At 38.6% G+C, this 6,886-nt stretch overlaps 1 protein-coding gene across 1 annotated transcript in view; it reads right to left on the reverse strand.

Annotated features, from left to right (window-relative positions):
- Window positions 1-6,886, reverse strand: part of SMARCC1 (SWI/SNF related, matrix associated, actin dependent regulator of chromatin subfamily c member 1) — a 180,858-nt gene that overhangs the window by 172,363 nt on the left and 1,609 nt on the right. The gene's annotated exons all lie outside the window — the stretch shown is intronic.

The raw sequence follows: 6,886 nt of genomic DNA on the forward strand, positions 1-6,886 counted from the left end.
AGTGTCATCTCATCTGCACCCGGACCTAAATTAAATGGTGAGATCCTGGACCTCAAACTTGAGCCTGATGCTACTGAATTGGCCTAAAAGTTTGTTCGGGTTTTTCCATAACATGTAACAGAAAAACCCGAACGAACTTTCTGGCCAACCTAATACAATGGAATGAGACATACTGGCCACTATATTTCACATGTGGCCAGAGAGCCAACTGTGTTACAGTTTTTCAAACAAGTCCACAAATTCTTTGATACTCCTCTCAACAAGAGGTGGGGATCTATGGCCCTCCTCTGTTGAATCAGGACCATCCTCAGTGACTCACTTAAAACCATTAGAATGCAACAGAAGTGATGCTGTGTGACTTCTGAAGATAAATCAAAAAAGATCATGCAGCTTCCATGTAGTTCTTTTGGGACACCCACCTCTGGAGCCCTGAACAACAATGAAGTCCAACCACCCTGACATCACCATACTGAGGAAGCCCAGGCTACACTGAGAGGCCACATGGAGAGTCCCCATCTGCTGTTCAGAAGACTGACAGCACAACCACCAGACACATGAGTAAAGGTGATTCCAGGTGATTGTGGCCCCCAGCTGTCAGGTCACCACCAATCATCAAACATCCCCAGTCAAGGCCCCAGACACCACTGAGCAGAGATAATTGGCCCTACTGTGCCCATCCAAATTCCAGACACACAGGAACTCTAAGCATAATAACATGACTGTTTTTATGCATTAAAAAAAATACATGTGTGGGCACTTAAAAATGGTTAGGATGGTAAATTTTATAAGATTTTTACCACAATAAAATTTTTTTAAAACAAATGTACACGAAAAGTTATCCATGCTAATGTGAATAATGTCAAGAAGGCCAAATTTGTGGTAGACAGACAGCAAGCGAGCATTACAGCAAGGAAAGATAAAGGGTACATGACAGGGAAAGCATAAATTACTGAGTTCAATTAAATGTAAAAATTTAACTTAGTATTAAGCATTCACTATCACTTTGAAAAGCCATCATTAATTTTTTTTTTTTTAACCTCCAATTTTGATCAGGAAAAAACATCTATACTTCCTTCCATAAAAAAACTAAAGTTTTCTTCCTGGAAAGAACCTCTTTCCCAGTACCACCCAACATTTCAAGATAATGTTTCTCTTGCAATAAATAATGTCTCAGTGATACACATACAGCAAAATATCAGCTACACAGTCCACCATTAATTACTATGCCTTAAGTTGACTGGCTCTCAAGATGTGCTACTGTCAATCAAAGACAGAGCATAATATAAAAGGGCAATTCTTCTTAAAGCTTAGTATCCTCACAAATTTTTATTTGTTCAGGTATGTTAGCTTTCCACTCTAAATAGAGCAGCCAGCATGCAGTTAACTTTGCTGAAGAATGGTATTTTGTTGGAATGCTTTATTTTTATTTTTTTTAATTTTATTTATTTTTGGCTGCACTGGGTCTTCGTTGCTGTGTCCAGGCTTTCTCTAGTTGGGGTGAGTGGGGCTTCTCATTGTCGAGGTTTCTCTTGTTGCGGAGCATAGGCTCTAGGCACACGGGCTTCAGTAGTTGCTGCATGCGGGCTCAGCAGTTGCAGCACGCGGGCTCAGCAATTGTGGCTGGCGGGCTCTAGAGCACAGGCTCAGTAGTTGCGGCACACAGACTTAGTTGCTCTGCGGCATGTGGGATCTTCCCGGACCAGGGCTCAAACCCGTGTCCCCTGCACTGGCAGGCGGATTCTTAACCACTGCACCACCAGGGAAGTCCGGAATGCTTTATTTTACATGAAATCCCCAAGACCAAAGGTTGGTAAAATCCAGTCTACTGCCTGTTTCTGTGTGGCCCACAAGCTAAGAATGGTTTTTACATTTTTTAAATGGCTGGGAAAAAATTAAAAGAAAAATAATATTTCATGACACATGAATATAATATAAAATTCAAATGTCAGTGTCCATAAATAAAGTTTTATCAACACAGCACACTCATTCATTTGCACATTGTCTATGGCTGCTTTCCTGCAAGAGCAGAGTTGAGCAGTTGCAGCTGAGACTGCATGGCCCGCAAAGCCTCAATATTTACTCTTGACCTTTATAGAAAAAGTCTGTCTATCCCTGTTGTACACTACTCCTTTTTATCCTTACAGATAGCTTCCTTTTATTCAATTTAAAGGTGTCCTGTAAAAACACATTTCCTTAAGGCCAAAAAGTGAAACAAATATGTCAGACATGAGCCAAAAACTGGAAACAAGTTTCATACAATTAAGCACCTAAGATGTCAATTCTGTTAGTCTAAAATAATGGTTCTCTTAATTCAATAAGTCAGGCCCAAGAATCTGCATTTCTAACAAGTTCCCACGTGACACTACGTGACTGGGAACTACACTTTAAGAACCATTGGACTTTAAAAAAAAAATCCACTTCAAATATTATCATATATCTCAGTTAAAGAACACATTTTATTATAATTTAGAAGTTAAAAACCAGGTAAGCAATTTTTTCTTTTTTTTTTTTTTTTTTTTTTTGCAGTATGCGGGCCTCTCACTGTTGTAGCCTCTCCCGTTGCGGAGCACAGGCTCCAGACGTGCAGGCTCAGCGGCCATGGCTCACGGGGCCCAGCCGCTCCGCGGCATGTGGGATCTTCCAGGACCGGGGCACAAACCCACGTCCCCTGCATTGGGAGGCGGACTCTCAACCACTGCGCCACCAGGGAAGCCCCCAGGTAAGCAATTTTTAAATGTTAAAAACTTCTCACAATTCCCCTTTCCTACAATGCCAATTCCCATAAAAACCAAGTTTACTTCTCTGAGGACTATGAACTTTCAAGTGAAAATTTAACATCAGATTTTTTTTCCAATTTACTCAACATAGTAAATCTTTAACAAGTAATACTCAATTTTGAAAGTAATCAGTGATACTCAACATAGTATAACCTTTAATAAAGAATAAACTCTTCAAGTCTAACCCACAGAACTGGCACAGTATGTTATACATACCCACAAGATAACTTTATAATCTTTAATAAGTACAAGCTTCTCCAAGGAATCACATAAAGTACTGCAAGTTTTTCCACACATGGTAAAGCAACGTGAAAAATTAATAACCGTAACTTTTTATTTTTCATATACCTGCAGACAACTGAACAGCGCCAAATCCTAAACCTGAAAGACACCATTTGGAGGAAGGTTGTTCAGCAAAAAACAAACCAACCTGCCAAGCAAAAAGTAATTTTTAATGACTTATATACATAGCTTTGTATATATTCTAAACTTCACTACTATCTACACGCTTCATTTATTGTCATTAAGAATGAGAAAGATTTCATGTGGACAACCCTACAGTTTCAGAATAAAGATGGCCAGGTTCAAAGCCCAATCAAAATGATTATCTTAGGTTTTAAGATCCAATTTTTAAACTACAGAACATTTTTAACTCCATTTACTTTCTCCAAATCACCCACAAAAATGATCAAACATTAAAATGTATGCAAGAGATGACATTTTTAACTAATAAATTGAATCTGACATTAATAAATTAATGTCAGATTCATACCCTCTCAAAAGGCAGTCAATGTACAACTATAAGATTTTAAATCGACTTCTAAAAATTTCTAAGAGTAACATTCTATTTAACCAATAAGAATGAAGCAGGGGGACCAATGATACATGGCAAAAGTATCACTACCACCTCAAATTTATATAATCCTACCTTCAAGGACTATCTCATTTGATTCGAACAACTGTCTATGGGAGTCACAGTCTTACTCCCAACTTACAAATGAAAAATTAAAACATGGAAATCAAGTCATCTGCTCAATGACACCAATTAGCAGCCAAGAGTACTGAACTAACGTCTTCCAAACTAACGTAAGCTCATTCCACTATCCCATACAGACATAAATTCATTTCAACTGCTTCCAAAAATCTCACCTAAACATAAAAAGTTCTTAATAGCTTTCAAAATAATGAATCCTGATTAAAGGGAAAAAAATTTAATAATTATATAGACTACTTCAGTCATAAAAATTTTATCTTTTGATCAAAAAAAAGTTCAACAGAATGTTTTACTTAAGACAACAAAAATTTTTTTAGTCTCAAAGTATTTTGATTAAGAAAGTTAGGAGGATATGTTTGGAAAGTTGTTATCAATAAATCTGCTTTATATTCCCTGTGACATTAATATAGTATCAAAAGTTTAACTTATCCGTAAACAATGCTATTGTAGCAGATGTCCCATCTGGAAAAAAGAAAGGTCTTAAACTGTTAAATACTTCATATAAAAGGCAATGAAATGCCTTCCTTGGGCAATCTACTCTATTTTAGTAATCTTCGTTAAATCCAAAGCATCTTTATTTAAATCATCCTAAAATCTTAAATCTTATTTCAGGGGTAGGCCAAACTTCGGGAAGAAACTTACCTGGGAACTCAATGGCTTATAGATATACTTCACCTTCACAAGGTTTTATCATCTGAAAATCACTCTGAACTATGGATAGAAATATATCTTTCAAAGTTAGGATGAAAGATATGCACCCAGTAATACAAAGCAGGCAGCTTAGGTAGATAAACAAGCTTCCACACTGCTAGTGGACTGAAAACACAACCTCAGGCAAACAGTTAATCTCTCTGTGCTTCAGCTTCCACGTACCTAAAGTGGTCACCTCCTCTGGACTCCTTTGGCTAGCTGAAGCTCATCCCAGTCAAAAAGTATTCACTCTCCTTTCTGTACTGCTAAGCCAAATGGATCAACAAAGCCTAAAAAAACAGGTTTCTATACTAATCTATTCATTCATGGAACAAATATTTACTGAGCACCTCCTATAGGCATTCAGAAGACAAAAACAATACAAGGAAGTTCATTTTTAATTTGAAATCACCTGGGTTTTATAAGTAGGTGCCTATGTCTATCTTTTCCACAACACTGTGAGTTCCTTAAAGAGAGGGATTATGTGCAGCCAAAAAAAAAAAAAAGGCAGAGGGGGGGTTGGAGCCAGGCAGACCTTTGAATTCCAAATTTGCCACTCCTAACTGTAAATCTTAGAGAAGTTACTTAAATCTCCACCCTCAGGTGTCTCTCATGTGGAAAATGAAGTAAATAATATCTATCATTCAGGACTGCTGTGAGGATTTAAGTGACTTATGTTTTAAATGCCTGGGTAAGGTGGATGTTCAGTTGTTCACTGAGTGCATACATAAACCCATCAATAAAAATGCTACTATCAATGTCATGTTTATTTCATTTATTTGCTGAGATTTATGAATTTGAAAACACACTATCAAATGCAACAGAAAAGTTTAGTTAAATCTTATCAATGTGTATACCAGGTAGAGATATATCCTGTACAGAGGAAGCAAAGAACCTTCTGGTAAATATTTTCACCACACCAACACCACTCTCAGAGGCTGATACGATTCTGACTGTCAGGCCCAAGGGATATACAATTCTTACCTGAGTAGGCCCAAGAAACACACTCTAGCTTTATGAAACTCTGAGAGGTCAAATCTAACTTTAACTTTGTCTTTAAGGCCTCAGGCACACTGAGCCAACATTAGCCTACTGTCTTCAACACTTTGGGACAAATCCTGCAATCAGCCTCACAGCCACTTCCTCACCCACCCAAACAAACCTCTTAAAGATTATCCAAGCCTAAAGCTGCCCTCTTAAAATTGGGCGCAAATAGATGCACAGAGTTTGGAGAGGTAGAAATTACTATTACTGTATTTCCCTTTTTCTTTTCCCTTCCTTGCTATCCAAAGGAATATTCCTCCTATTTCTCTTTGTTAAAGCTACACTGATAAAGTCAAACAATATTATATGTCAATTATATCTCAATAAAACTGGGGTATAAAATCCAGACTGGGGGGAAAAATACATTAAGGTATATTAATTTAAGACCCAAAGTACTGGCTGAAGGGCACATGATAAACAATACTTTAATAATATAAATATATTCAACTCCCTTAGCTACTACCAGAAGCTCTACTGCCAACACCAAAAAAGTGACCAATTTACCACTGTACAAGGGAAAACAATATTCTTGTCTACCTACATGTAAATGAGAAAAAGCTACAATCCCAAATGTGACTGCAAAATTTCAGGGGGGGGAAAGTCAAAGAATCAAAGAATATATTGTAAATAAAAATACATATCGCTTCTCACTTCCTAAAACCTCAGATAAGGAATGGTCATTTCTGAGAGTACCACAATGGAACGCAAAAGTACCCAAGATCCCTGCCCATGCCTAACAACTTCCAAAAGCTGATAGGCTCCACTGCGCTGTACACCCCAAATGAGTAGGTTCCTAGACTATCTTTTCATTCATTCCAACAAATATTTACTAAGCAACTACTAAGGGCAAGGCAATGAGGATCAAACATGTTCCGGGACACGTTGTAGTGAACAGGCCTAACAAGGTCCTTGCCCCATGGTTATGGTCCACAACGGGGGAAGTGGAGAACTGAAAGGGTGTTCCTGAAATTTGGGGGCAAAGAGTATTTTTGGCAGTCTGCGTCCTTACACCTTCTAAGGGAGTCATTCCTAAATAGTTACATAAAGGGGAACCTAAAAAAACATTTGTTATAAACAAGAGGCTAACTTACAACTTTTAATATCACTGACTCAGTGGAACTTACATTCCAAAGGTAGAGCAAACAGGTAAATAAAAATAATCGCAAAAAGTGGTATGGGGCTTCCCTGGTGGCGCAGTGGTTGAGAGTCCGCCTGCCGATGCAGGGGACACGGGTTCGTGCCCCGGTCCGGGAAGATCCCACGTGCCGCGGAGCGGCTGGGCCCGTGAGCCATGGCCGCTGAGCCTGCGCGTCCGGAGCCTGTGCTCCGCAACGGGAGAGGCCACAGCAGTGAGAGGCCCGCGTACCGCAAAAAAAAAAAA

Source organism: Monodon monoceros, unplaced genomic scaffold (genome assembly GCF_005190385.1).
Source record: "Monodon monoceros isolate NGI ecotype Baffin Bay Population unplaced genomic scaffold, NGI_Narwhal_1 Super_Scaffold_3, whole genome shotgun sequence".
Taxonomy (NCBI): domain Eukaryota; kingdom Metazoa; phylum Chordata; class Mammalia; order Artiodactyla; family Monodontidae; genus Monodon; species Monodon monoceros.